The sequence below is a fragment of the Arvicanthis niloticus genome, chromosome 7 (assembly GCF_011762505.2).
Source record: "Arvicanthis niloticus isolate mArvNil1 chromosome 7, mArvNil1.pat.X, whole genome shotgun sequence".
Taxonomy (NCBI): domain Eukaryota; kingdom Metazoa; phylum Chordata; class Mammalia; order Rodentia; family Muridae; genus Arvicanthis; species Arvicanthis niloticus.
The window spans coordinates 66200948-66210946 of record NC_047664.1 but is presented as its reverse complement, the minus strand read 5'-3'; the positions used below and the strand labels follow the sequence as shown (position 1 = coordinate 66210946).

The following is a 9999-nucleotide window of genomic DNA, read 5'->3' as shown; positions in this document are numbered from 1 at the left end:
TAGTTCCCAGGGAAAGAAAGAAAAACTGACTTTAAGGGCAGCAATTTAAGAATGTAAAATAAAAGTTACAAGGTGAGACTTTAAAATTATTTTCATTATTTTTTTTTAAAGGAAAAAAGGCTCCTTTCCCAGCTTTTGTTTGTGAGAGAATAACTCCTTTATGCCTGGCTTTGCCTCTAGGCTAGCAGGGGCTGCGGGGCCACACCCTAGGGCGTGTTTTGGCTCTGGTCAGTTTTCCTCCTTCTCTCCTTCCTCGACTTCCTGCTTCTCCACTTCTCCACCCCTCCCCCTCAAAACACTTCTCTCTCTCTCTCTCTCTCTCTCTCTCTCTCTCTCTCTCTCTCCCTCTCTCACTCTCTCTCCCTCTCTCACTCTCTCTCTTTCCCTCTCTCCCTCACTCTCTTTCTCCCTCCCTTCCTCCTTCCCATCTTTTAAAAGGTATAATCTTCATTCATTACTAGTGTAGATCTGGAACATCTTAAAGAGATATCGACCACCATAAATCTATCTGGGAAAGGAAGTGGACTTCAGCTTAAACTGACTTTGAATCTACGGAACATCTCTTTTAACAAAGGTGACTAAGCCGGGGCAGTGGTGGCACACGCTTTTAATCTCAGCACTTGGGAGGCAGAGGCAGGCGGATTTCTGAGTTCGAGGCCAGCCTGGTCTACATGTTAAGTTCCAGGACAGCTAGGGCTATACAGAGAAACTCTGTCTCAGAAAAACAAAACAACAACAACAATAATAAAAAGGCGACAAGGCGACTGAGCTGGGGATGGTAGAATGCCCATCACATGTCTAAGGATCTGAGTTTGTTTTCCAGCATCCACAAAACAAAACAAAACAAAAGCGATGTCCATAATCCAGTGTTAAGAAAGAAGAGGCTTGCTGAGTCTGGGAGCTCCAGGTTCAGTGAGAAATTCTGTCTCAAAACATTAAGGTGAACAGCATTTATTAAGAAAGACAGCCTACATCACAGCCTATATATACATGTACACACACACATGCAGGAACACACACACATACACACAAAAGGCAACCTGTGAATTACACATGCATGCATGCATACATACATACATACATACATATCTAAGTGTTCAGCCTTGGCTGCTATTTTCATGAGGGAGTTAAAAAGACCAAAGTCCATTTGTTCTAGAGATAGCATGATATATGTATGATGCTGGCCTGTAGTTTTAGAGACTTACCTTTTGGTGTTTGACATGCATAGAACAATTAACAACAATAATGCATGGCCTGACTTCTGAAAAGAAAAGGCCAAAGTGACTTCGGGGATATACCAGATAATCCACAGACGGACACTCAGTGTCACTTAAAATACAGGCGGTAGATCCAAGGGAAGTAACACTGTTCAGCAGTTAAGTTTAGCTGGGAACTGCATCTACTGGGTCTTCAAGGATAAATCTCCACATAAGTACTGAACAAAGAAAACAAACTGTAAGACGTGCACAAAATTTACTCTCTTTCTGTGTGTGTGTGTGTGTGTGTGTGTTGACCCCTTAAAGTGTGAATATTTGTTTTTAATGATCTGGGGTGAAATACATGTGATGGACAGGATGTCCATGTGAGGGACAGCCTATGTTTCACCTGTTTGTGCTGGCTTCGTTGATGGTCTCTGGATGCCCAGCTTTCTTCTAAAGAAACCATATGACATTTTGTGAACATCCTGCCTTCTTCTAATGGATCATATGACTTCCTAGTAGCCAGGGTCTCATCCAGGTCCAGAAAGCTATGTCTTTTCCGTGTGTGTGTGTGTGTGTGTGTGTGTGTGTGTGTGTGTCTGTCTGTCTGTCTGTCTGTCTGTCTGTCTTTCAGTGTACCTATAAATAACTAAATACATAACCAAAAAAAATGCAGAAATGCTAAAAGATACTGTAGCCAGCACAGTATATTTTCAGAATTTGGAATTTGCCCTTCACCTTGTATGATGAGTTCTTCTACCTCTGGTCCCACCCAAAGCCTACATTTTAAGTCCTGTGCCAATGGCCTGCCAGCCACACCCCTGCATGGCTGCAGCTGGCAGCCTGGCCCTGAGAGGGTCAGAGACGGTAAGGACTGCTGTCCTTTCTCAAAGGAGGGTCTTCTTCCTGGGTTGGGCAGGGGAATCTGTTGCATCTCTTCTGCAATGTCACTCAAGCTTCGCACCATGCATTTGTCCTACGACACAGAGTGAAGATAAATTTACATTCCCAGCCATCTTCCTTGTCCTTAAAGCAGGGCATTTAAGGTCAAACAGACTTTTAGTGTTCACCCTGTGCCAGCCGGGCCCCACCCAGGAAGAGAATTAGAGCCAGATATAGGGCTACAGTTTAACAGCCCTATAAAGTGTTCAGCCATATTTTTTTTTTTTAAGTAGAAAATGTTCATCTCTAAGAAGAAGTTGCAAGGAAGCATACACTACTTAGAACGGGAATCTATTTTACTCCATGGGAGAGAAATGGGTGTTGAGCTAAAGTTTGTTACTTGGGGCTTGGTGAAATTCCTGCGTAAATGGCTGTAGAAGTTAATAGCGTCAGCCAATTAGGAGGGCACGCTGGGAACCTTCTGAAGTCTTGTAGCTCCACCTCCTTTGTTTTAATATTCTATTAAGTTTACTCTAAAGCATTCTCATTGTGAACCACTGGATGCTGTAAAGAAAGAATACATTCATTTCAACAAATGTACCCCAATGCAACCACAGGCTAATGCACATTTTACAGGATCAAAAGGCAAACAATAGAATTAGGCATCAATTTCAGGGACTCTGGAGTGGTAAATCCATGCTTGCACTAGAGCCCTCGGCAAGCTTGGTAGGTTAGCCATCTACAAATCCAATTTTCTCAGCTTGCTGAGAAGAGCTGAGGGTAACTTCCCAGACAAATGAACAAGAAGGAAAAGTGTCTATTGGTTTTCTTTCGTTCTTTCCAGATCCCGGCTAAGGGCACACTGAGCGAACAGGTTGACCAGGAAGCTGATGAACACTTTCTGCCAGGTGCGTTTCCTTTGTAACAGTGTCATGACTTTTCTGAAGTTTTGATATAGTAGTGACACTGGTTTTAAGAAAGTATTCCCTAGAGCCTGTTTTCCTCTGATTTCATTAAATGGTTTTCTGTTGGGGGCCGACTTTTAGCAGAAAGCGGCTATCAGCTTTGCAGCCATCTTGAGCCATATACCCTGACATGAGACTTGGATTACAATAGCCTACAACAGCTGAGAACACTCCGATAATCTTGGTTTAGATACCTTGGGTGTGTGAGATTAAAGGTGTGTGAGATTAAAGGTGTGTAATTTAAGAGTTTGACTTAGAAGTGTAGAGATCAGATTTAGAGACAAGACCTAAGGGCATGATTAAAGGTGTGACCAAAAGGCATGGCTTAGAAGTGAGACATATAAAAGGCAGAGGCAGACATGAGAGAATCAGACAGAGGATGAGGGAATGAGACACTTAGAGGAAGAGAGACTGAAGAATAAATGGGATTGAAACACACTCTGTCTGGTCTCCATTCTTCGAGTCCATCCTCACTCTCTCTCTTGCCGAACCCCGACCCGCAGACCGGAGCGGCAGCTTGAGCTGGGATACAGTGGCCGCCAAACTCGGAGTAGCCTGGGCCTCAACATTCAGCTCGAGCCGCGACATTTTTTGGCCGCCCGAACGTGGGGCTAGTGCGGTTCTCAACAGTTTTCTAAGCTGAATTTTCACTTTAGACATTTCCTATGCTTTTTAACCCATCAGGGGAACCACTGGCAACTGTAAAGGAGATCTGGAGGTGAAGAGACGTTTCTGAGACAGAATTTCTTTGTCACTTCTAATTCCCAAATTTTACTATGCAAAAGAAAATGGAAAAAAAAATCTGAAAACTTTTGTGTGTGGGTGTGAGGGTGTGTGTGTTTAGAGCAGACAATACTTTAAAAGTACAGCTAATTCATGGGACTGGAAAGGCAGCTCAGCGGTTAAAAGCACTTGCTCTCAGAGAGGACCCAAATTCTGTTTCCAGCATTCACCCAGGATAGCTTACAACTCCACGTCCTGGGCGTCTGATGCCTTCTTTTGACCTCTGAGGGTACCAGATACCCATGTGTACAAACCCCCCCCCCCACACACACTAGTTAAGAATAAGAACAGATCATTAAAAACTATTGCTAATACAATGTTAAATTCTGTTTAACTTTGAACGCAGTAAAAAAAAAATACATGAATATTGCTCTAACAATTCATTCCTTTCTTGCTTTGTTTCTCTGTGTAGCCCTGGCTGTCCTCGAACTCACTCTGTAGACCAGGCTGACCTCCAACTCACAGAGATCTGCCTGTGAGTACTGAGATTAAAGATATGTACCACCATTACCCAGACCAGCAACTATTTCCTAATAATAAATACTAAAATCTGACCACAAATCGTGTTGTTTGCTCCGTTGTCCTGCAGCCTTGCAAGTGTGAGGTGCTCCGCCCTCTCTCCTCTGAGCTACCTCCTCCTTTTTCTCTCTTTTGTTTTTCTTTTCTCTTTTAATTTGAGGCAGGGTCTTGGTAAATTATGTTTCTACTGTTGTGATAAAACAAGGCAGCCTATAGAGTAGTGGTTTGTAACCTTCCGGATGCTGTGACCCATACAGTTCCTCCTATTGTGGTGACCCCTATAAAATTATTTTTGTTTCTACTTCATAACTGTAAGTTTGCTACTGTTATGGATTGTAATGTAAATATTTGATATGCAGGATGTGTGTTATGTGACAACCCCCCCAAGGGCCACGACCCACAGGTTAAGAACTACTGCTCTGGAAGGACAGTTTACTAGAGCTTATGGTTCCAGAGGGTTCAAGTCCATGATGGCTGAATAAAGGTAGGATGGAGAAGCTAAGGGTCAACCTCTTGAACCACAAGACTAAGCAGAGAAAATGAATTCAAAATAGCATGAGTCTTTAAACTCTGAGAGCCCGCTTTGAGTGACACCCTTTCTCTAAGAAAGCCATACCTCCTAAAACTCCCAAAATGTCCTCAGTTAGGAACCAAGAATTTAAATTCTGAAACTAGAGAGGGTATTTCTCATTCAAAACATCGCTCTCTCACTTCCCGGCCCTCACAGTCTTGTGGACGTATGAAAAATGTGAAACACATCTAGTCCAACTTTGAAATTCCCCATGGCTCTTTACAGTTGCAACAGTGTTTGAAAACCCAAGGTTCAAAGTCTTTTCTGAGACTCAAAGGTAATCACTTATCTATAACCTCCTGTTAAAAACAAACAAACAAATACAAATTACATACTTTCAAAGATAACAATGGCATAGAATATACATATTAGCGTTCTGAAAAGGAGGAATTGGGGCATAGAGAAGAAATTTTGTACCAAAGGAAGACTGAAGGCCAGCAAGGCAAACTCTATGTCCTGTGGCTCCACATCTGGTGTCAGCAGGCTTAGACACTGCCTGAAGGGCACTTCTGGTGTTGCCGGCTGTAACATGGTTCTCTCTCAGGCCTGCTCCACTCCTGTGCCCAGCTCTCCTTGGCAGATATCTCAAAGCTCTGGCTTGGGTGTCTTCCCTTCAACCAGGCTTCATTTCAACAACTTCACACAGTGACCTCTCAGGGTCTCTCTCCATGCAGGAACTCCCCCTCACACAGTATGTGGCCTCAGGAGCTGTCAGAACCATGGATGAAGAGTTCACCACTTGTTTCCTTGGTCGACAGCAGCAAGTTCAGCTACTAGGTTAGGATGGACCCTGGCCCCTTTAAGTCACATTTGCAGCAACTTTTGTTTCTTGTTCCTTTCTAGGAACAGATAAGTTCTCAGATAAGTTCCTTTCTTTCACAAGTGAGCTGGTTCAGTGAGTGGGGTTTTGCCCCGAGGGCAGCCTTTTCTTTATTCCCTTGTAGACTTGGCCCTTACCTAATGACAGTAACCTTAACAGCTGTAGCCTCTCTTCCAGAACAAACTTTAGCTGTAACACTAAGCTTATCAGTGTCCCTTTCCTCTCCAAATAGTACATATTGTATTTTTTTCTTCCCCATTTGCTATTTCTCACTATAAACCTGTATAACAGTGATTACTAACAACCACATGACATAGTCAATACTAGGCTTTCTTAAAATCTCCTCCACCAAACAGGTTAGACTACTTTTAAATTTAGCCTCAGATATTCTTAGGACATGGACAGAAAGAATCTGTATTCTTTGCCAAAATTTCACAAGAATTCTCTCTCTCTCTCTCTCTCTCTCTCTCTCTCTCTCTCTCTCTCTCTCTGTGGCTGATATCATTCTCCTGTGAAATCTCTTGAGCTGGCCCTGCACAGTCTGGGTAGCTCTCAGCACTACTGTCTTTCAAACTCATCCTATGATGGCTTATTAGGCTCTGTGACCACCTGGTCTTTCCAGTTCAAAGTCCCAAAGTGTCTTAGTTAGGGTTTCTATTGCTGTAATAGAATACCATAACTGAAAGTCAATTTGGAGAGGAAAGGGTTTATTTCATTTATATTTCCAGATACCCTGTCACTGAGGGAACTCAGGACAGGAGTTCAAGTAGGACAGAAACATGGAGGAGTACTGCTTACTAGATAGTTCCCTATGGTTTGCTCAGCCTGCTTCCTTCCTTCCTTCCTTCCTTCCTTCCTTCCTTCCTTCCTTCCTTCCTTCCTTCCTTCATTCTTTTTTTTAAAGATTTATTTATTTACTTCATGTACATAGACACACTGTAGCTGTCTTCAGACACACCAGAAGAGGGCATCGGATCCCATTACAGATGGTTGTGAGCCACCGTGTGGTTGCTGCGAATCAAACTCAGGACCTCTGGAAGAGCAGCCAGTGCTCTTAACCATCTCTTAAGTGCTCTTAAGCCTCAGCCTGCTTTCTTATAGCACCCAAGACCACCATCCCAGGGTGGCACTGCCTACAGTGAACTGGACCCTCCCATATCAGTTATCTATCAAGAAATTGCACCCTGGGCTTGCCCACAAGCTAATCTGGTAGGGGCATTTTCTCAGTTAAGATTCCCTCTTCTCAAATGACCTTACCTAGTGTCAAGATGACAAAATTAGCCAGCATGGAAGGCCTTCTACATTCCTCCTAAAAAACACATAGGAAGCAATAACACATTCTCTGTTACCAACTTCAGTATTAGTTACTTTCTGTCGCTGTGGTAAAACACTGTTATCAAAGCAACTTAGGAAGAAAAGGTTATTTGGTGTACTAGTCTTCCAGAGGTTTAGAGTCCATGGTGTCTGAGCAAAAAACGTGGCATCAGGGGCAAGAAGCTGAGGCCTCACATCTTGAGCCTCAAGCATAAAGCTAAGAGAAAATATGAAACGGCATAAGTCTTTAAATTCTCTTTTTTTTCTTTTTTCTCTTTCTTTCTTTCTTTCTTTCTTTCTTTTTTTTTTTTTTATTTTTGAGACAGGGTTTCTCTGTGTAGCTCTGGCTATCCTGGAACTCACTCTGTAGACCAGGCTGGCCTCGAACTCAGAAATCCGCCTGCCTCTGCCTCCCAAGTGCTGGGATTAAAGGCGTGCACCACCACTGCTCGGCAAGTCTTTAAATTCTCAAAGCCTACCTTCAGTGACGTACTCCTCCAACAGGACTATGGCTCCTAAATCTCTCAATCAATTGGAAACCAAGTGTTTAAATGTCTGAGACTATAGGGGACATTTCTAATTGAAACTATTACGGCTCCTCAGGCTAGCCTGCCTTCCGAGTAGTTGGGATTATACATATGCACCTCCAGGTCTGGTCTCACCTCATTTTGACAAGGTTTCAGTCAATACTGGGTGTTACGTTGTATTCTTTGTGATAATAATATAGTTTGTATAATGTATAGGGCTCTCTGAATGTGGCAAAAAAAAAAAAAAAAAAAAAAGAAAAAAAAAAAAGGATCCTACAAATAAGGGTTTGGATCTTGTCTCTGCCATTTACTAGCTGTGTGATCCTGGGAACATAATATAGCCTCTCTGAGCTTGGGTCTTTCTCTGTAAAAAAGAAATGTTAATACTATATTTACAGTGCTGCTGTGAGGATTAGAGATGTCTGTAAGATCCCAGGAGGGCCTCTATGGCTTGTAAAAGCTTAAAGGTTTATTAATTCATTTCTCATCTTCATTTACTCCACCAGTACCAGTCAATCTTGGAGATTAAAATAGATAAAACTGATGTGATTTCAGATGGTGTTGGTTTAGTGTTAAGAGTATTTCTGGGCATTCCATGTGTTATGTGTCCGTTTCACATACAAATTTCTGAAAATATTCCTTAACCCAAATAAACCTGTTTTTATTTTGATGTGACCATGTGACTGGCTCAGATCTATTTGGAGAACTAAATTATTATATGCAGAAGAAACTTGTCTTAGTTAGGGTTTCTATTGCTGCAGTGAAACACTATAACCAAAAAAGCAGCAAGGATATGGGGAAAAGTCTTACATGGCTCACACTTCCACATTGCTGTTCAACACCAAAGAAAGTCAAGACGGGAACTCAAACAGGACAGGAACCTGGAGGCAGGAGCTGATACAGAGGCCACAGAAGATGCTGCTTACTGGCTTGCTCCCTGGGGCTTGCTCAGCCTGCTTTCTTTCTTTTTTTTTTTTTTAATTGGATATTTATTTATTTACATTTCAGATGCCATTCCCTTTCCCCGTTTCCCCTCCCTAGAAATCCCCTATCCCATCCCCCCTCCTTTTTGTTTTTATACCATTTTAACTACATGCAAGTATTAAGGTCAGTTCTAGTTTGAGGAACTAGCAATACAATAGATGCAAATAGTCAAGGAACAAGCAAGACAATAAACACAAATAGTCAAAGAACAAGCAAGGCAATAAACAAAATTCTGAGAACCCTCCTGTTATCACTATTTCTAAGGGCTTATCAGAATGACCAAAATATCTGAGCCAATTTCCCTGTACTAGCCCAAAGTCATTTCCGTGTCTGAAGCCTACTTTTTTGTTCTAGCCTAATATTTAGATTCCTACCTGAAATTACTTCTTTGTTCTAGCCTAAGATTTAGATTTCTGCCTGAAATTACTTCTTTGTTCTAGCCTAATGTCAAATTCCTGCCTGAACCCCACTTCCTTGTCCTTGGCCAATGTCATATTCCTGCCAAGCAGCCCTAAAGGCTCTCTGCCTCTCCCCCCTTTTTATTTCATAAACAAGACTAAGACTGTCTTAGGTTGTTCTGACAAGAATGCCTTCCTTACCTGTCGTGGAATATGCACTATCAAAAGCAATACATTTCTGTCTTAGGTTGGTAAGGCTCTGTGCAGAATCTTACCCATCCTTGGTTTGCCAGCCTGTTAATTTAATAACTCTGTCTGGGGGTCCATTTTTAGGTTCAAGCCATGTACTTTGGCTGAGAACATGTTGATGTTGTTAAAGACAAGCTTTAACATGATGGGTTGTAATAAAAGTATTCCCAGGATAAAAGGGGCTAGCATGATCAAGCTATACATGCCATTCTTGAAGCTTGACCAAAATAGAAATACTGACCTCAGGCCATGAGTAATTTTATCAACAGTATCTGCCACATCATCGCTCAGCAGAGCAGCATTCTTTAAATTCATAAGCTCACTATGCAAAGTTAAAACATCCAGAGAGGTGTTAGAATTATGCCAAATACACTAGAAGTGTCTTTAAACTTTTTCCTAATTATAATGACTATCACTGTAAATTTTAGAACTAACATGAATCCAATGGTATTTGTCAGCCTGCTTTCTTATAGCACCCAAGCTCCCAGCCCCAGGGATGGTATCACCCACAATGGGCTGAGCCCTCTCCTATCAATCACTAGTTTAAAAAATGCCTCACAGCCTGATTTTATGCATTTTCTCAATTAAGGTTCCCTCCTTTCAGATAACTCTAGTTGTGTGTGTACTGGTGTTAGAATAGCCAGCACAAAAGTCATTTCTGAAAAGCCAGCTCTATCTAGAAGGTGTTCTCCATAGGAAGAAAGTGAGATACTATTTCTGTACATTCAACATTTTAATCAACTGAAGAAAACAGCCTTGACTTTGTGTTTCTACCTAAAGCCCCCTGT

The 9999-nt window shown here is 42.0% G+C and overlaps 1 long non-coding RNA gene across 1 annotated transcript; it reads left to right on the top strand.

Moving 5' to 3' along the window:
- The first annotated feature begins 349 nt into the window (after nt 1-349).
- Nucleotides 350-4383, top strand: LOC143443113 (uncharacterized). Its single transcript, XR_013111855.1, has 3 exons — nt 350-574; nt 2926-2989; nt 4242-4383. It is a non-coding gene; the product is annotated as an uncharacterized LOC143443113 (long non-coding RNA).
- Nucleotides 4384-9999: the final 5616 nt, after the last annotated feature.